This window comes from Halichoerus grypus, chromosome 1 (assembly GCF_964656455.1).
Source record: "Halichoerus grypus chromosome 1, mHalGry1.hap1.1, whole genome shotgun sequence".
NCBI classification, from domain to species: Eukaryota; Metazoa; Chordata; class Mammalia; order Carnivora; family Phocidae; genus Halichoerus; species Halichoerus grypus.
Genome location: NC_135712.1, coordinates 56,257,278 through 56,279,127, shown reverse-complemented (window position 1 = coordinate 56,279,127; position 21,850 = coordinate 56,257,278). Strand labels below are relative to the sequence as shown.

Sequence of the window (21,850 nt, the reverse complement as noted above, 5' to 3'; positions counted from 1 at the left end):
TTGTGGTCTTAGGAAGAGTGAGCAGTCCATATGAATGGAACAGTGCGAGAGGAGATCAGACAGGTAACAGAGTCCGGGATCTTATATGGCTTTGACAAATTGGATAAGGCCTCTGAGTTTCTTTCATTCTAGATGAAATAGGGAGATATTGGAGAGTTTTATTTTTAATTTTTTTAAGAGATTTTATTTATTTGAGAGAGAGACAGAGCACGAGCAGGGGAGGGGCAGAGGGAGAGGGAGAAGCAGACCCCCGCTGAGCAGGAAGCCCAATGTGGGGTTCGATCCCAGGACGCTGGGATCATGACCTAAGCTGAAGGCAACTGCTTAACCAACTGAGGTTAGGCGCCCCTACTGGAGAGTTTTAAACAGAGAAATGATAATGGATTGACTTGTTAGCCGATTTAGTCTTGCTACTGTGTTGACTCTGATGGGGTAAGAATACAGGCAGGGAGACCAATTAGGAAGTGTTACGATAATGCAGGTAAGAGATGGCAGTGTCTTGGACCGTGGTGGTACCTGAGATGTTTATGGAAAGTGGTCAGATTCCACATGTATTTTTAAAGTAGAGCTGGAAAGGTGTTTACAATGCCTTCATCAATACAAATGTACACTTCCTAAACATGTAGTGTTATATATTTTTTTCAAAAAAATTGCTAATACTTTAAAATTATTCCAAAGTTTACTTTTACTTTCATGAACTAACAAATCTGAATATTCTCCCACATATTTATTAATATTACCTCTTGTATTAATGGTCTCTTCCATCTTACTTGGCTCATTTAGCTAATTTCACAGGCATTGAAATAAATTTCAGATCTTTTTTTTGTTTTGTTTTCTTTCATAATTGAGATGTTACTGGTCATTCTGAGGATAGGTACACAGATATTTCAATTTGTGCACAATTTTTAACATATGTGCTGAACATCTAAAAAACCATGTAGCTGTGATTCTTTTCCAGTTATTACGGTGACTTTTTAACTTAAAATCTGGAGGCAAATCTTCCTTACCAGGATATCAAGTATGAATACCTTCAAGTGTTGATACGCTGTTGTATTGTAAGTCCCACTAATTCACAGTTTAGTATCATGTACACTACATATTCAAATTTTCAACCTTTTCCAGCACATTAACAAAGTTACTAGGAAAAGCAGGCCACCGCCCAAAGATGTTACAGAGTGCACAAAATTCTCACAGGGAGAGCCAAGATCAAGGAGTGGTTTTCTTTAGAAAATAATCTACCAAAAACAACACAGGAATAAAAGTAATTTAAAATATTCAAGACATATTACATGCACGACTGACTCTGAATTGCCATTTAGTATGCTTTGTAGGACAGGATAAAAAACTACCCCCTCCTCTGGAATGTTGAGCTGACACCCAAGACAATAAAAACTTCTGGTATTCCATATCTTACAATTTTCTGGTTGTATTGCAAAATAAACAACCAGCCAATGATTTCACCTCTTAAAAAAAGAAAAAAAAAAAGCATTTACACTAAAATATGGGATGAGACAGGATTCTCTACTTCTTAAAAATGTTTCTAGAGCTACTAAAAGCTTGCATTTACAAAACAGTTGATAAAAATATTCCTGAGCCAGGGACCACTGGTAAGTCATGGTGTATGACATTAATCAGATTTGGCTTCTTCCTTCCCGCTTCGTCAGAGACTGGACTCTCCTTCTTAGCTTCTCCATCTTCTGCAGATCAGTCTTTTTTAGTTTTTTGGTTAGCCACTCTGCCTGTTTTCCCTCTGCTCCCCTTTTCCCTGTTGTTTGCACTTTTTTGTCTGAAGATTCATCCTTGCCTGCTGCCTTTTTTGGCTTCATTTCCACTTTTGCAGAAGCAGGCGAAGGCAACCTCGTGGGTCCCCTGTTGGCCTCCTCCTTCACGGCCTCCACGGCGGGGCAGACCTTCCTCTTGGGCAGCCCGGCCGCTACCGCTCTCCCAGGCCCAGGAGATCTTCATGAAAATAATGAACCATACTTTACTGATAGTACTTACAAACATCATGCATTATATAATACCTGTCCATGCCAGCTCTTCGTTTCTCGTTTTCAAAATATGCTGCAAAATAACTATGTGATGTTGTAAAATGGGTCAACTAACCAAAACTGCACAAAATACTATTTCAGTTTTGGTAGGCATTGAGCAAAATATTAACATCTTAAATATTATGGTTTTTTATTCTAAAATGATATTCCCAGGAGAGGAGGGGCAGAACTCCTGAGAAGCAAGCAGCAATGGCGGTGGCTGGTGGTCTTTGGTTCCGTCCTCATGTGTGAGCCCGGTACCGTGGGGGGCCTGACCCTGCCTGCCGAAGCTCACCGTCTGCAGCGGCCGCTCCGGGTGATCTTCAACCGAATCCTACTGCTGAATTCTTTGTCTTCCCACATCATTTGATATTTCAAACAATCCTAAAGATACTTTTCATGGATAGTGTTCACAAATGCCAAATTCCATTCAGGGGCCATGTTTAGTTCCTGTATGAGTTTCCCCATGCTGCCATAAACAAGTACCACAAACTGGGTGGCTTAAAACAACAGAAATTTATTCTCTCACAATTCTGGAAGCTAGAAGTCTGAAATCAAGACGTCAGTAGGACCATGCTCTTTCTGATGGCTCTAAGGGAGAGTCTGTTCCATGCTTTTTTCTTAGCTTCTGGTCCTGCAGACAATCCTTGGTGTTCCTTGGCTTGTAGACACACCATTCTAACATCTGCCTCTGCTGTCACACGACGTTCTCCCTGTGTGTCTTCATATCCTCTTCCTTCTGTGCATGTCTCTGTGTCTCTTCTTACGAGGACACCAGTCACATTGAATTAGGACGTACCCGAATTCAGTACCATCTCATCTTAACCTGATTACATCTGCACAGACCCTGTTATAAATAAGGTCATGTTCACAAGTACCAAGGGTTAGGGCTTCAACTTATCTTTTTAAGAAACACAATTCAATGCATAAACATTGATTTGAGGGAAAAAATGGCTTTCCAAAGAACCAATCCAAAAAAAAGAAATTATTCAGAATTAACGTTATAGTCGAACCTATCCAGAACTTGAGATGAGATTTGTGATATCAGAAGAAGATGCAGATTCTCAGCTGTTTTGCCCACCCATCTTTCAAGCCTCAGCTTAGTTCCACCTTCTTACTGAAGGCTGTTGAACAACTCTGAGGATTTCTCCCACAACAATATTATTTATACCAGGTGTCTTTGTTTGCAATAAAATATTCTTCTGTATTATCCCTTCATTGGTTTTGATTGGTTTGATTCCATTTTCTCCAACAAAATTGCAATCTTTTCAGGGCAGGCATCTTGGTATTTTTATTTCTCTGGTATCCTCCTGAAAGTTCTATCACAGTGTTAGAAACATTGATTGGTTTAAACTGAAATACCCAAGGACCAAGCTTAATTGGATAGCCATTAAGTTTGGCAGAGAGTTATTTTCCTGACCAACCACTTACTCATCTTCCAAGTTAAAATGAAAGTGTTCCTTCTTTAGGAAACTATATTGCCACTCATCAAGACTGCATTAAGTGCCCCTCCTATGAGCTCCTGTATTACTCTGACCTTATGCTTATCACGTTGCATTTTAATTTCCTGATGACTTGTCTCTCTCCCCTACTGAGTTGTGAGCTCCACCAGTGCAGAGCCTGTGCCTTGTCACTATGGTCTTCCCAGTGTCCAGAACAGTGGCTAGCCTGTGGCTGGCACTCAGTAACTAATTGTGGAATTAGTTCAGTGAGCGCCTGGACGCTCAGCTGAGTCATCTCCTTGCCCCTGGCTTTATTTTCCCCGTGTGTAAAATCAAGGCAGAGAAATGGTGGTGCTAAACAGAGCTGGCTTGCATTTCCAACTGAGGTTAGTTGAACATGGACAGGGTTAGGCAGCTGTACCAATATAGGGTTTCGAGAACTGTGATTAGGCCACTGGTCCCTACTGTGGCTCTGGTCAGGTGGGTAGAGGGCTCTACCCTGGAGCTCACTTTTATGCAGGTTCTGAGGAGGAATCCAGATGACATTGTTAAAGTTCAAGGGTGTAAAATGCCAGGCATGACAAGACAAAAAGATGTGCTGCTGGTGACAAATAAACAGGAGCCAAGAGGCACAATAGTCAACTTCCATCAACTTATTTCCATCTGTTCATATCCACTTAACTACCCTGAGTTTATTTAGAGACAATTATCCATGGCAACAAACCACAGTGGTCCCTCTGAGGAGTTTGTCATTTTTCATAAAAAGACTCAATGAAAATTCAAAACCAAAAGACACCACAGTATAATTCCCAAACTAGTTATTGTTAATTACAAAATAAAATTAAATCTGCCAAAGGGGAAGTAGTGAAATGCACTCCAGTCTTTTATAAAGGTACGAAGAGGAAAAAGTGTAAATTTCCTCCAAAAGAGACTCTCGTGTAGAAGATTATGGATGAAGCCAACAAATCTTACTTGGCTACTGCTCTGGAAATCCTAAATTTCTTCACCTTATCTGAGCAAAATCAGTATTCATTACTGTCAATTAGATGAACAAATAAAAATATTGAGCTTTCCCCTCATTGGTGCATTAGAAACCATTTTTAATGGACATTTTTATGTGAATTTTTTTTCTTCCAACTAAGGTATTTGACAAACTAATTTGCTGGATGAGAATGTGATACACCTATAATTAAGTTTAATGTACCTTTGGCAAATCCTCAATCCAGTCTGAAGGTTTTATAGGCTTGAAATTTCCCATCTTCCTGGGTATTTCATTGGAGTCATTTGCTGTTATCTCAGACTCTATGTGCCTTAACTATTTCTGTAAGTGGTATGACTATTTCTCTAGGCATCCTGACTGGAAACTTTGAAGTCATTGTGGTAGCCTTCTTTTCTTTTAAAACATTGGTATATGTTAGCATTATTTGTGTTCTTTTTTTTTTAAGATTTATTTGTTTATTTCAGAGAGAGTGAGCGAGCGTGGGGCGGAGCAGAGAGAGAGGGAAAGAGAAACTTTAAGGATTTGTTTTAATTTATTTTAGAGAGAGAGAGAGTGCGAGCAGTGGGAGGAGCAGGGAGAGGGACAAGCGGGCAATTACATAGTATAACTCATGAAGAGTGAGGGGGAGTATCTATGTTTAGTTTATATACTTTGTCGAATGAAACTTTGAACTTTGAACATTCCAATGCATGTACAATGTGTCTTATTGTCAAAAACAGTGAAGGATATAAATGGTTTTTAAGTCATAAAATGTGTATAATTACTATGAATTCTCCATATTTGAAGTACCTTTTATGTTATTTCCCCTAATACCATGACCAGTTAATTTACAAGCAATGCACATTAACAGCTACTGCATGCCAGTTAATATTGGATGTCATGTATAAGTTAGTTTTTGTTTCTACAGATCTAGACACACACAATGCGCATCTGAATGGATGGTATATTTGCATTAGGACGAGCCCTACGAATAAGGCAAAGTCAAAACAGGAACACAGCTATCACTGTAAACATTTAAAACTGAAGAAATTTAATATCAGGAACTGGTGATACAGATGATGGAATCTCTAGGAAGCCAAAGAGCAGACGGCAAGACAACCGAGGGGCTTAGCAGCTGCAGGAAGCTCCTAGCACCTGCTAGCGAGAGGAGGAGGAGGAGGCAGACTGCGGTCCCACAGCAACTGGAACACAGTTGGCCGGTACAACAGGAGCGATGCTGTCAGGGCGGAGCCATAGCCGCTGCCAAAGACACCGCGAGACGTGGAGAAGGGGGAGAAACACCTCAGCTTACCCTCTACTCCTGTCCTTCAGTCCTTGGCCACTGCCTTCCGACTGGCTACGTTTACCCAGAAGCTTGGGGGCAGAAGCGCCTCGGAAATGTTTCCCATGGAACAAAGCAGAGCCGGGGAAGGGGAGAAGGTACCAGGTAGGAGACTGATAGGCACCCCTTTTTTCAGGTGATGCATGACTGAGACAGGAAAACTCGTAGCTTTATTTGTCTGCTCCGGATGCCGAAATCCTACTGCCTTTGTCAAGGGCTTCCATCTACTGTAGTTTTTTCTTTTCAATTAATGCAAAGTTATTTTAGACCACAAAAGATAAGAACGAATGTCCTCTTTACAGAATGATCTGTATGCTGCTGTTCATTAAACTAAGATGAGCGTGATATGCACCCACCTCTTTTATAGACAACTCTGGGATTATTGATATAATTCTACTCTAATACTGTGACCTCCTACTAATCAATGACCCCCTGGCCCCCTCTGTATTTATGAAACCCTTACATAGGTGTGGTTAAGGGAAAAGTGTAGAGCTTTTTCCTGTTCAGAATCATAACTGAACTGTAGATTTCTTGGGGGATGAACCTGTGTTTTATTTGTACACGTGTGTGTGTGTGTTGGGGGGCGTGTAACCAGGACTAGAACCATGCATTTGTTGAATGAATGAACCACTCTGCACTAGATGGCAAAGCAGGAGCAGGAACAAAGTCTGGGAAGGTCTGGGAAGGGCCGGGAAGGGTGGATGAGCTTTTGTTTGGGAAGAATAGGTTCCAGTGCCGAAAGCCGATGGCACCTTCCCTCCCACCAGCTGCTGGGACTAGATCATCAGAAGTCACAGCCTTATTACACCTCGATCAACCTCCTCCAAAGGGGAGAAGAGAGTTGAGAATGGAATCAATGTTTGCTGCCCTAAGAATTGCAAGATATACCATAATCTTTATCACTTTTAATGTTTCTTAACAGGATCCTGAGGTAGAATCTCTCTCTCTCTTTTTTTTTTTGTATGTAATTTTATTTTATTTTATTTGTAGTAAACTCTATACCCAACGCGGGGCTTGAACTCACGACGCCGAGATCAAGAGTCGCATGCTCTACCGACTGAGCCAGCCAGGGGCCCCTGAAGTAGAATTCTTAAACCTAATTGGCAGATTACAATATTGATACTAAGAAAAGTTAAGCAATTTACTTAAGCTGCATGGTAAGTAACTAGTAGAGTGAGCTTTACAACCCAGGCATGGAGAGCTGAAAAAATACTATAGAGTATCTCTTGAATGTTACCCAGGATGCCTACAATAACTGAAGCTAGTTAGACAGCTCTGCTTCACCCAGCAGCCCAGACCGCTGTTGCCTAAATGATTACCCCAACCTGTTCCCAATTGTTGCAAAGGTTCAATGGGAGGGGGGCTTATATCTCACAATTAAAGAGAAAATGAAGCCAATTGAACTGTGACTGGATAAATATTGGTGTGAAAAGTTTTAAGTCAAATGTTTCAGTGACTACTTTCAGCTGCAAAGGAAAGAGAGCATGAGTGTGCTGAGGGACTCAGGTCATTAGAACAGGGACAGGCCAGACTCCTAGAGAGAGGAAAGGGAAGTACAACAGTGATGTTGTGGGCACTCAAGACAGATTTCAACAACTTCACAATTCTTTCTTAGACATTCCTCCCAATCTTCAACTGTGGATAGGAAAAGCAAAATTGGGGCCCTGGAGGTGTAGCTCCCCAATTCACTCACTGGGTCATCTACTCTACCCTCTGTTGCCAATGTCAGGCCTCGTGTTGGAATTTGCTTGAGGAAGGGGTTCTGCTGCAAAAGATAAAAATGTTTAAACACCACAAATCCAGAATGCTCTTGGTACTTGTAGAAAAAGTACTGAAATGGGGGTTTGGGGACACAGGTTTATTGTAGCTCTGTCTCCTTCCAGAAAGGGGGGAACCATTTAGCCTCCAGAACCTCCCTTTCTTCTTGTCAGTTGGATCAGGATCTAAGCATCTCATTAATTAGATTCCTTCCAGCTCCTGCATTCTGTGATACCTGCACAAGGAGATGCATTTTGCAGCATAAATTGATTTTTATCATTCCTCCTTTTAGTTGTTGTCTCTTAAGGCATTTTAAATCTCTGGCACCAGTATTATTAGGGGATGACTGAGCATGGTGAGTTGTGGTTAATTACAGGTTAGCTGCATTTTGAGGTGTGGCCATGAAATGGTATAAGCACACGTTCGTTCTAATTGCTTTCTACTCAGCTGAGTTAGGAACATTTGTTCCAGAACTTTCCTCCTCTGCAGTTTATAGAGGTGACCACAGATAATATTAAAATTATATGGGACCAAGATATCACTATTGGACTCATGATAACAGGACCCACATAAGTTTTTCACCTCCAGATCTACCTGGAAGTCTTGGGGCTGGGACAATCACCTCTGCTGGTCCAGAGTAGAGGAGAGACCCCAGGGATGGGACACAGGAAAGCCAAGGAGAGGGTGCCTGGTGCCTGTTTGTGCAGAGATTCATCAAATCCACCCAGCAGATACCGTATCTCTATCTATACCCAAGCTCTATAGAGCGTTGTCAGCTCCCTGGCTATACTAATGAAGATTTTTTTTATTTTATCTAAGAATTTTACTCAGTGTGAAGTTTCTTGGTAGTGACCTGCATAAATTTTAATAGAATTTTTTTTTTTCCAGAAGCTACATTTATGATAGAAAATAAAGCAAGTCTGCTGGTCCAGAGATGCAAATTTAATTATTTTCCACTGATTTCCTTTCTTCTTTACAAGAATATCCAGAGAGCCTATCATGGGGAATCTTCCTAGGATGTGAGTTTTAAGGGACTTTTTCACCTGCCTGGGATATAGAGCACATAAAAAAGAACAAAAATGAGGTATGGTCTTGACTCCGAATGATCATGTTAGATAGTGTTTGTGACCCACGAGATGCTCTGGGTTTGGGGTGAGAAATGGCAGGATAGAATTTAGTTCACTGATTGGCTCCTAAGCCCCTCATCACAGCACAGTGGTAGCAAGAGAGATACACAAATCCAATGGCTTGTTGCTACTCCAGTCATTCAACAAATATATACTTTTTTTTCAGTCTGTTCTATATGCCAGGCATTGTTTCAGGCTCTGAGGACATGGTATGAATAAGACATTTGGACGATGTCTCTATGCTCATGGATATTATTTTACTATGGGCAACAGAGTAAATAAATAAACACTCCATTATTGTATAATGTAATGTCAGGTACTAACAATGCTCCAAGGAAAAAAATAAAGTTGGGTAAGGCGATAGGACAAGAGGGTTGAGGGGTAACATCATGCAGTGTGGCATCAGGAGTCCTGCCTGATGAGATGACATTTCAGCAGAGATCTGAAAAGCTGGCAAACTAATAATGTAAATATTTGAAAAAAAAATATTGTATTTTTTGTTATTCTTATTTTAAAACTGATTTGACCATTCTGTTTCCTACACCTACAATATCCTCTCCCTTCTCAAATTTTGGCATTTACGGTCCAGATCATAATACACCTTGGTTCTTGATCTGATCTTGAGTAAAAGCCCTCATTTTGAGTCTAAATATCCCTCTCTTGACTTTCACTATGCACCTACTTTTTCTCTTTCTTGGGAAAGACAGAACGAATAAATGTGACAATGAGGTGGATGGCATGGGGCTTTGTACAAAATATAAGTCATCCTAGCAACATTTGTGTAAAGGTTTTCTTTGCACAGAAATGGTTCTTCCTTTATTTGTAAATGCTTATATTAAAGACTAGAAAAAGTCTATCCCACGGCAACTGCCTCAAATGAGGTTACTTCCCATCGTGCCTCCACGGGTGGTCACTACAGACCCATGGTGAGTGTGGCAGGCAGAGCCTCACATCTGTCCCCAAGGATCAGTGAATGGATGCCCTGAACTCCCTCAACTGTTCTTAAGGCAGTTTTTTAAAATTTTGGTACAAAATACCACATAACATAAAATTTATTACCTTAGCCATTTCTAAGTGTGTAGTTCAGTAGTGTTAAGTATATTCACATTGTTGTACAACCAGTCTCCAGAACTTCCCCATCTTACAAAACTGAAACTCTGTACCCATTAAACAATAACTCTCCATTTCCCCCCTCTCCTCAGTCCTGGCAACCACCATTCTACTTTCTGTTTCTATGAACTTGACGACTCTAGATACCGCATATAAGTAAAATGATACAGTATTTATCTTTTTGTGACTGGCTTATATTTCTTAGCATAATGTCCTCAAGATTCATCCATGGTGCAGTGTGTGTCAAAATGTCCTTCCTTTTCAAGGCTGAATAATATTCTATTGTGTGTGCGTGTGTGTTTGTATGTATAATATATATATACGCCACATTTTGTTAATCCATTCATGAAGCAGTTTTGTTGAGGAATAATAGATACAAAATGAACTTCACACATTTAAAACATTCAATTTTATAAGTTTAGACACCCATGAAGCCACCAGTACAATCAAGATAGTCAACCTATCCGTCACCTGCAAACGTTCCCTCATGCCCTTTTGTCATCTCCCCCTCTGATCTTCTTATCTCTCTGTCTTCTGGCAACAACTGATCTAACATTTGCATATTTTAGAATTTTTTCTGTCATTCAGTGTAATTATTTTGAGATTCATCTATGTTATTGCATATATAAACAGTTCATTCTGTTCATCACTGATTAGTATTTCATAGTACCAATATACAACACTTTGTTCATCTATTCACCTGTGACAGATATTTTGAGTTATTTCTAGTTTTTATAAATTATACATACATAAGTATTACAACTACAATTACAGATACGTGAATGCTATGAGCATTCATTTTTAAGGCTGTATGGATATTCCTTTATTTCTCTTGGATAAAGATCTAGGGTTGGAATGCCAAGATCGTATGCTAAATGTATGCCTAACTTTTTAAGGAACTGTCAAACTGTTTCCCAAAGTGATAAAACCATTTTATAGCCCTACCAGTAATATATAGTAGCTCCAGTTCCTCCAATTCTTGCCAATACTTGGTATGATCAGTGTTTTAATTTTAGCCATTCTAATAGGTGTGCAGTGGTATATTATTTTGGCTTTAATTTGCATTTCCTTAATGAGAAATGAACATCTTTTCACGTGCTTTTTGCAATCCACATATCTTCTTTGGTGAAGTGTCTGTTCAAATCTTTGATTCATTTTTTATTGAGACATCTGTTTTCTTATTATTAAGTTTGGAGATTTTATAAATATATTCTGGACACAAGTCCTTTAGCAAATATATGATTTGCAAATACTTTCTCCCAGTCTGTGGCTTGCATTTTCATTCTGTTAACTGTGCCTTTCAGAAAACAGAAGTTTTCATTTTTAAGAAATCTAATTTAGGTATTATTGTCTTCTGTCAATGATACTTTTGATGTCATTCGGAAAAAATCTGAGCCTAATCCAAATTCATAGAAATTTTCTTCTGTGTCTTCTTTCAGAAGTTTTATAGTTTTAAGTTTTACATTTAGGTTTATTTTTGAGTTTATTTTTTATGTATAGGTATAGATTAAAGTTTTTTCTGTTGTTTGGTTTTAATCTTGTTTTGCTTGTTTGTTTTCATTTTGGCATAAGCATACCCAGTAGTTCAAGCACTGTTTGTTGAAAGGTTATTCATTCTCCACTGAATTGAACTTGCCTTTGTCAAGAATCAGTTTTCTATATAGGACTGTGACTATTTCTGGATTCTATTTTGTTCCACTGATCAATTTGTCTATTTTTATGCCAATTCTACACTGTCTTAATTATATAACTTGAAGAAGTCTTACACCAGAAAATCCTTTTAAAGTTGCTTTAATTATTCTCTGCCTTTTGCATTGCCACATGAATTTTAAAACTAGCTTGCCAATTTCTTAGAAAATGCTGTGGTTTGGGAAGGAATTGTGTTGCATCTATAGATCAATTTGTAAAAAATTGGTTATAAAAATATTGAGTTTTCTGACACATGAACATGGTATAGATCTCTTTATTTCTCTCAGCCATATATTATAGTTTACAGTGTACAGGTCTTAAACATATTTTGTTTGATTTATCCTTAAGTATTTCATAGATTTTTGATGCTGTTGTAAATGATATTTAAAATTGAAATTTCCAATTTTTTACTAATATGTAGAAAAGTAATTGATTTCTTACAATAACATTTTATTCTGCAAACTTGATAAACTCACTTATTAGTTCTAGTAGTGTTTTTGTACATTCCATAGAATTTTCTACATAGACAATCATCTTGTCTGTGAATAAAGACAATTTTATTTTTTCTTTCCAACCTGGATGCCATTTATCTATGTCTGTTCATCTGTCTGTTTGTCTTTCTGTCTCTGCCTTATTGCACTGGCTAGGACTGTGCTGAATAGAATGGTAAGAAAAAATATTCTTTTATTTTTCCTCATCCTAGGGGGAAAGTATTCAATGTTTCAGGATTAAGTATGGTATTAGTTGCATGGTTTTTGGTTTTAAATATTTTATTTAACTGAGAGAGAGAGAGCGAGTACGAGTGGGGGAGAGGGGCAGAGGAAGAGGGAGAAGCAGGCTCCCCGCTGAGCAAGGAGCCCTGACCAGGCTCCACCCCAGGACCCTGAGATCAGAGCCTGAGCCAAAGGTGGATGCTTAACCAACTGGTTGCCCCTAGCTGCATGTTTTTTGAGGATATCCTTACTAAGTTGGGGAGGGTTCCTTGTATTCCCTTTTGCTGAGAGTTTTTATCAGAAATGGATGTTGGACTTTGTCAAATGCTTTTTCTGTATTTCATGAGAGATCAAATGGGTTTTTTTTTGTTGTTGGTTTGTAAATATGATGAGTTAATTATTGACTAATTTTTAAATGTTAAACCAAGTTTGCATTCTCAGAATAACCCCCACTTGGACATGATTTATATATTGCAAGATTTGATTTACTAAACTTAAAAAAATAATTTAAATACTTATACACATTAAAAATACTGGTCTTACAGTTTTCCTTCTTCTTACTGTCTCTGTCTGCTTTGGGTATCAGAGGTTGCTGTTCTCATTGTAGAATTTCTATTGTTTCCTTCTTAACTATTTAATAGAATTCATTAATAAGGTCATCTGAGCCCAGAGTTTTCTTTGTGGACAAGTTGTTTTTTTTGTTTTGTTTTTTTTTTTGCTGTAAAATATATCTGTTTAGTAGATAGGAGGCTATTTGGTTTATTTTTTGATTTTGTATTTAAAAGAATTTTTCCATTTCTTGTAAGTTGTTAAATTTATGAGCATAAAGTTGTGCTTTATGTGAAATCTCCTGATTTTCTTTTCAATATATGTAGAATCTGTAGTGATGTCTCACCTCTCTCATTCCTGATATTTGTAATATGTATTTTTTATTTTTTCTATTTGCTCAGCCTGGATATTTATCAGTTTTACTGATCTTCTCAGAGAACCAGTTTTTTGTTTATTTCTTTGTTTTATTGTATTCTCTATTGTTTTTCTGCTATTTCGTTAATTTATCTTCTGATGTTTCTTTTGCTTTTTTCTTAAGCTTTAATTTTCTAATTTTAAGGATTGATTTGAAATGTTTCTTCTTCTGTCATATCATCATTTGGTGCTATAATTTTCCCTCTAAGCAATGCTTTAACTGCATTCTACAAATTTCAATTCATTTTCATTCTCATTCGACTCAAAACACTTTCTAATTTTCCTTTTGATTCCTTCTCTAATCCATGTGTTACCTAGAAGTGTGCTATCTGATTTCAAAATATTTGGTGTTCTGAAGCTTCTGATTCACTGTTTATGTTTTAAATTAAAAACAAAAGGAGTAGCTGGTTTCTACTTCTGGCTATTCTGGCTGCAATTTTTCTTTCCTACCAAGAAAATTACTAAAGTTGGAATAAATACATGAAATAGATATTATAAGGCATAAGAAAACAATAAGCTTTTGAAGATCCAGGAAGGAAATAGATTCCAAACAGAAAGAACTTGAGGACCCAAGATCTTGGAGAGAAGTCATAACATACAACTTTGGTGTGACACTCACTTTTACGTGTTGAAAATATATGTGGCTTCCTGCCTGAGAGTTTTTGTCTTCCTAAGGGAATGCATTTGTCTCATGTGTGGGAAAACTGTGAGCTCTGAATATTCAACTCTCCCAAAGCAACCTCATCTAGTGATGACTAGGGAGTTAGTGAATAATTAACTTTGCTTGTTTTTTGTTTGGTATCTCTGAGTCTTAATCTATATTTTCCATAGTTTCAGATCATACTCAACGTGCCTTCCAGAACAAAATTAAATTCCCTTTGAAAGAAGATAAAAAAACCCAAAGTCCCTACTGTTCCTCATTCCATTTTCTCTCTTCTCTTTTTATCATTTATTCAAAGTAGCCATGTATTCCAGGAAGGAAGACAAAATAGACTGAAAACAAAGAGAGAAAAACAGACAATATAAACAGATCCATAAATTATCAGTTTATTGTTATTAATAGGCACTGATTTTAAAAAAGTGATGTAACTGCACATTTGATATAAGAGAATATGAGAAAACAGAAATACAGGACAGAGAAAGTATCAAACTTAAAGAGGGATTAAAAGGTAGGAAAAAAAAAAAACAAGAAAAGATAAGATACTATAGAATATGTGAAAAGGTCCAACATATGTGTAAGTAGAATACTAGATGGAGAAGAGATAAAAAGAAAATGGCAAGAAGTTATTTTTGAAGAAAGAATGCTCAAGAATTTTCCAAAACTAACAAAAGACATCAACCCACAATGTAAGAAGTTTGGCAAATCCCAGGAAGGACTAATATAAAAAGCACCCCCAGATGTATTATAATAAAACAACTGAAACTAAAACAAGGGAAAATCATTCATGTAGTCATAGGGATAGTGAATACTCATTAATTTTAAAAAAAGCAACAATATACAGCAACATATTCCTCGAAAGAAATAAAGGCATTGTGCAGTTAAACCATTTTTTTAAAAGCTTAAGATGATAACAACAGCCTGTGGGGTGTGTGTGTGTGTGTGCGAGTGTGCGTGTGTGTGTCTGCTCTTTTGCTAAAATGGCAGAGTTCAGTATTTGTGACAGAAACCATATGGCCTGCAAAGCTTAAAATATTTACTATCTAGCTCTTTTTAGAAAACATTTGCTGGCCCCTGTGGATATTCTTACTATTTACAAAGCTAATTAGCTATAATGCTTTAAAGCAAATTTTGTCATCAAATGATTTGAAAGTCAGGCCATTTCGTCCATAGATAGGAGAATCAGGTATAATAACATAGCTGTGTTCTAGGGCTAGAACTAGATCCTGGAATTATGAAGTCTAATAGATGAGCCCTTGTCAGGGACTAGGAGATTCTGTGTTTCTGACTGGCTATTTTATTCTCTGGAGCTTCTTCATCTATAAAACAGAAATAAAATTGCACTACCTGTTTATTTCAAGGCTCACATCATGTCACAAATTATGTAATGGTAATAAAAGTAAAAATTGTAGTAATTGAAAATTATTAGCATTAACACTGCATTCAAATAGGAAAAGATATATATGGCAGAATGTGAATAGACCCACAAATCTCTGCATAACTTCTAACTTTGCTCTTTTGGTTAGTTTATTTCACCCATCTTAGTTGATCTTTTCCACAGTTGATCAGAATAATTACATAATTAATTTGATCTTTAACAAAATCTCTTATGTTATCCTTTGCCTCCATCCAATTGCCCTCTTTCTCCTGTCCTCCTCCTCCATTTTAGTACCATTATCATTACTATCATTATCAGTGTCATTTATTGAGCACTTACTATGTACCATGTACTGTATTAAATATGTGATACCCGATACCTAATCCCTACTACAATGATATGAAGTACACATTATTATCCTCATTTTACAGATGATAAAAATAGTTTAAGAATTGTGCCCAAGGTTGCAAAATTCTTAAGTGGCAGAGTTGAGGTATAAACTCAAGTCTGTTTGACTCTGCAGTTTGCCATATTATCGTGCATCTTCTCTCTCCCTCGTACTATTTATTGCACCTGTGCTTAGGATTCATGCTTTATCCCTCTCCATATTGTCCAGCTTAGGTGAATGCTCTGCATAGAGGAAGTCCATTATAGCAGTTAATAAAAATTAGTGGAAATTAGTGCTACTTAACAGTGATAGAATTTTAAAAGTGAATAAATGAATATAATGGTTTATTTGGGCTAAAAATTGGGGAATTCTGTGGTGAGGATAAGTTTAGAAAATAGCAGGTTAAACAGATTTCGTTACACCAGGACTTATCAAAGATTTTAAGAAGAAATATGTGCTGTGTATCTCATCGAGTTGGTATGTGGTGGCAGGTAGCATTCATTAAGGGTGTTTGAGTACAGAATTCTTTTTTGGTAAACACCTTCTTGGACTTTGAAAAGCTTAAATTAATTTATACAAGTAAATGGATTTAAAAACTGTTAACAAGCTGAATTTTTAAGCAGTGAAATATTAGATTTTATTCAGCAAGCAAATGAATATTTTCTTCAGTTTAGGCATTTTCAGAGCAGAGCATAATTTGCATGAAGCAGCAATTTACAAAAGCAATACTGCTATTAAATACGACCTTTTGACTTTTTGAACAAATTCCTCATTAATGCTTATGGACTACATTTTATATTAAATATAAAAACAAAGATATCATTAACAAGGTTCTAGGAGAGGGACAGGAAGACCTAAGACACCTTAATTTGCTCAGAAATTGTGAGGAATGAATGGGGTACAAACGAGTAGTTACCACCGTTTGGGGAAAAAAATATCCTCGAGAGAGTGGTTGTTCCATCTATTCTTAACCTGTGACGTAATTTCATCTTGGATATAAAAATTCCAGTAATACAAATTTATGCCAATTACTTCCCAGCTTAACTGGATGACATGTGCTGGAGTAACAGGAAATTTAAATTGAAACTTCAATGGTGTAATCAATTATTTTGAGTAACAATTCATATGATCATCTTCCAAACAAGTGATCGGGATATTCGTGTTTGATTTTACTGATGACTGAATCCAGCGATGGTTTTGGTATTGTATGAGGATAGCCTCAGATATTGGCTGTATTGTGAACTAGAAATGGCAAAGGCAAGTCCTAGGTGGTGGCGAGTCCAAACTCTGTACAGCAGTAATAGTGCCTAGATTCTGTATTACAAGGTACAAATTCTATTTATATATCCCTTCACCTTCATTTAATCAGATCTAGTCATCTTCCGTGTCTGCATAGCATGCTGGAGCCCAAGGTAACTCTCCCTAGGTGACTGTAATTTTACTTAAGGATGGATGCGTTATCTTGGTATCTACAAAACTCAGTGTTCTAGAGGGAGAAAGAGAGAACTGAACCAACCAATGGTCAATTGCTCTGTATTTTATGGCAGAGGTAAGACTAAACAAAAGGTGGCTGGTAAGGAAGGCTGTCAGTAATGCCTGAACAATGACTTGAAGAATGAGTGGAAATAAATGAAACGGAGAAAGGGAATAAGAAAGTGATAAAGCAAAGGCTTTAGGAGAAAGTCCTAGGGAGGAAAAATGTGCTAATGAAAAGATATTGCAGAGATGGATACATTTGAGGAATTCCAAGGAATTCAATATGGCTTAGAGGAGAGTAGGTACTGAGATAGTTAATTTGATGTGTCAACTTGACTAGGCCACAGTACCCAGATTTTTGGCCAGACGTTATTCTAGATGTTTCTTTGAAGGTACTTTTTAGATATGATTAACATTTAAACCAGCAGACTGAGCAAAGCAGATTACTCTCCACAATGTGGGTGGGCCTTGTCCAATCAGTTGAAGGCCTTAATTTAAAAAAAAAAAAGAAAGACTGACCTCCCTTGAAGAAGAGGGAATTCTACCACAAACCATCTTTGGACTTGAATGGCAACTCTTTCCTGGTCTCCTGCCTGCCAGCCTACCCTGCAGATTTGGGATTTGCCAAGGCTCCATAATTGCATGAGTCAATTCTTTGAAATAAATCTCTTTTTCTCTATACATCCCTCTTGGTTCTATTTCTCTGGAGAAACAGATTATTTGACTAATATAGATATATATAGGAGAGAAGCAAAAGATGAAAGGCAATGGAGCCTGATTAATGCTTATTAATTTGTTCTTTCAATCTTTTTATTTTTTACTGACATATAACACACATAAAGAAAAGTAAACATTTATAAGTGTTAATTCTCTTTGTAGGAATTCACATGAACACATACATGTAATCAGGACCTAGATAGAAAAATGGGACATTACCATCACTCTCTCCCTCACACCATCCCCAATTCCCACGAGTAATCACAGTTGACTTCCAAAAGTGTAGCTGAGTTTTACATGTTTCTTATTAATTTAAATCCAATTAGCCAACATATCATTAGTAGTTTTACATGTTTTGAATTTCATTCAAATGTTTATACATATAAACATTTTATTGCTAGATAGTTCAGTTTGTTTTTTTACATTGGCATATAATATTGCTTTGTGTGAATATGCCACAATGTTTTCATCCATCCTAAAGGTAGACATTTAGGTAGTCTCTAATTTTTAGCTATTTTGTATAGAGTTGTTACGTGCATTCTAGTATATGTCATTTGGTGAACACATGTATGCTTTTCTGTTGCGTATATCCACAGGAATGGAGTTGCTGGATTATAGTATATAGTATATATCCTGTAGAATCACAGGAATGTAACTGATCAAACTAGCCTTTTAGATAGATCTTTCTCATAGCAATGAAAAGAATGGATAAAAGAATGGTGAGAATAATCTAGGTGAGAATTGATAAGGGCTTGAACTTATGCATGTAAGTGAGATAGAAATTAAGAGATAGATATGAGAACTCTTTAGAAGGGAAATGGTTGGACTTGATGGCCTAATTAGCTATGGGTGTGAGGCCAGGATGGCATCCAGGGATCTAGCTGGGCGGACACTGGTGTCATTTGTGGAGAACAGTTCCTGGCTTTGTATATCAATTGCAATTCATTCTAATAATTATGTCATTGAATTTATCTCTGTCATTTAGGAATCCTATGCTCTTGAACTAGTTATTTCACATCTAAGAGGCAGTTTCTTCACCTGTAACACAAGGATAATAATATACATCTTCCATGATTCAATGAGATCAAGTATATGAAGCATCTATTAATGCCTGACACATAGTGGTTTGAGATAATAACCATTATTATTGTTGTATTTAGTTGTTACATTTTAATGCCTTTTTTCTCCTACTTATATTCTCAAATAAACAGGACAAACCACATTTTCCTCCACCCTCAACAATTTACCTTGAAATTTGAGCACCTAGATGTTAAGTAAAAAAATTGACATTGTATTTAGCAGGTTTGAACCAGGCCAAATCACCGCCCCTGATTTAAAGTCATGATGTTTGCATTGGTGTCTGGTATAATTCTGGTTTTTGCCATTCCCAAACTATTCAATTTTAATATTATCTGCCATTTCACCCCATTTATGAGTACCTATCGATCTTTAGCTATCATCGATCTACTTTTATTAAGCTATTTTTCAGATTAGATACATAAGGTTATGCATAATTAATATATTGTCATATATATTAATAATAATAAACTATTATTCCCATTCATCACTTAACAGTATGTTGTCATACTGTAATAAAAACCCAACTTTTCATTTAATCAAGCTTGTTTTAATAATAGGTACATTCATATTACAAAGAAATTTTCATGTTTTTTCTCACTTTTGTCTAAAACAGATTAATAAATTTTTTGCATTTTTGGCAACAGAAATAGAATTAACTCAGCTCTCTGATGCAAATTTTGCAAAGAGCATCTTTGTAAAATATGAATATATATTCATGCCTTGGATCCCATACCTTGGAAAGAGTGGTAGAAGAGCTAATGAACAGGCTGCTGTGTACCTACCGAAGACAGATTTTCAAGGTCACAAAGTTTGGAGCTGAAAAGAGCCAACAGGAGTCCGCTGAGTGGCCATAGCTGTTGAAGCAGGGGCAGACTAGGTGTATATTGAATGAGAATGGAACTGCCACAAATACATGGATTCTTGCTGCTTCACCCACACATAGTGGGAAAAACTGGCATGGTTATTGCTGAAACCTGCTCTGGGGTATTGATTTAGGAAGTCTGCGGTTTTCTGAAGGGCTCACCAAATTTCCAGCAAGTGCACTGAAGTTCATTGAATCTATTCATCCTAGTCTAGCTTTTCCCAGACAGCCAGTCCCTTGTTCACCATCTCAGTGGCGTGGAATATACCAGCATCTGCTGTTGCTCAGACTCACTTTATAACAATCTATGTCCATGAAATGTCTAGCCAGAGAGATTAAAAAATAGAGGAAATATTTATTCAATTTCTTTCAAGTCTGCTGCCTCATTTCTTGCCGACTGAATAATTTTGGGTGTTTGGCATGAGGACTAATGTAAAGGGACAAAGCAGGAGGAGTCCCAATCCAGTCATGTGTTCATAAACCCTGGGAGCAGTGTTTCTTGACCCTAGTTGCAAAGAATCCCCTGGGGAGATTTTAAATATTGCTGGCATGGCCCCACCATGGCCAATTAAGTCACAATCTCTGAGGATGTGTTCTGGGCACTGGGATTGCTTTAGCTCCCAAGAAGATTCCAATTTGCTGCCAGGGTTGAGAACAACAGCTATGTTTTCTGAGGTGATTTAGAGACCATGCAAAACACCTTAGAGATCATCTAATCCAATAGATGGAACAGATCAAACTAGCTCTGGTTAACGTGGAGAGGAGCGTTCCCGCCTACTGTCCATTTGCCCTCCTACAGGGATCAAGGAGGCAAGTGTTCAGGTTATGGAGTGAAAATAATTATTGGGTTGCATGCTTATTATTACCAAAGTGAGAATATAAAATCAGAGAATTTAGTGACAAAGTAACACAGCCTAGAAAAGATGAGTCATGCCTCCTGATTTCCTTTCTACTGCTCGTTCCACTTTTCCATACTGCTTTAAGCCATGTTAACACGAACCGAGTGGCTTATCTCTTAAAACAACTTCTAATGATGTACTATACAGTGGCTAACTGAACGTAATAATAATAAAAAAACTTCTAGCATTATAACTATGGGAAATTTGAAAGCAGTGAGTTTAAGCACTTTGTAAAGGAGGACTAACTTTGTGTTAGAGTTTCATCATATTTGTAAGAACGGAACATTGACAGTTTTAATCTGGCTTTGTTTCTGCCTAGGTCTGAATTAATTTGCAAGACATATTTTAGTCTCTAATCCAGTGGAGATTCTTATCATCTTGGTTTTTTTCGAGTTAGTGATTACTCAAAAGGTCATTTGTACCTATGAATATTCTTTTCCCACCTTGCAGGTGACAAGGTGGAAGAAGCCAGTGCTGCTGGTCATTGCAGAAGAAAGGATGAGAGCCCCAGGCTGAGGAAGAGCCAATGGGATGATGGAGCCAAATGTGAACTAAGGCAGCTGCCAGGGGTTCTGTGATGAGCAAATGAATTCTTTTTTTATGTAACCTCTATTCACATTTTTATGTTTGATTTTGTCCTTTGATTGTAATGACAGGTTGTGGTTACATATTATTAGAGATGAATACTAAAGAAGTGACTAAATAAAAGGGCAAGATATTGAGGATGATTGGTGTCATCCCAGCAGGGAGGGAAGGCAGACAACAATATCTTTTTTATTATCAGTCTCAGATGCTGCATGTACCTTACCCGCACCTTCTGGAATAAACTTAGAATATTTGCTTTATTCCGTAGTGCTTTTGTGCTGCTGTCCAATGATCAGAAGCTATGGCTGGTGGAGGGCAAATGCAGCTCTGCAATCCTGAGGTTATTGAACATATTTATCTGTACAGGATCGATCTATCTATCATCTATCTATCTATCTATCTTTTTTTAAAGATTTTATTTATTTATTTGACAGAGAGAGAGGGAGAGAGCACAAACAGAGGGAGAAGCAGGCAGAGGAAGAGGGAGAAGCAGGCTCCCCGTAGAGCAGGGAGCCCAATGTGGGGCTCGATCCCAGGACCCTGGGATCATAACCTGAGCCTAAGGCTTAACCGACTGAGCCACCCAGGTGCCTATCTATCTATCATCTATCTATCTATCTATCTATCATCTATCTATCTATCTATCTATCTATC

The 21,850-nt window shown here is 37.4% G+C and overlaps 1 long non-coding RNA gene across 1 annotated transcript; it reads left to right on the top strand.

Annotated features, from left to right (window-relative positions):
• Positions 1–5,678: 5,678 nt before the first annotated feature.
• LOC118533482 (uncharacterized) lies at positions 5,679–21,592 on the top strand. Its single transcript, XR_004916251.2, has 3 exons — positions 5,679–5,898; positions 6,784–6,950; positions 21,062–21,592. It is a non-coding gene; the product is annotated as an uncharacterized LOC118533482 (long non-coding RNA).
• Positions 21,593–21,850: the final 258 nt, after the last annotated feature.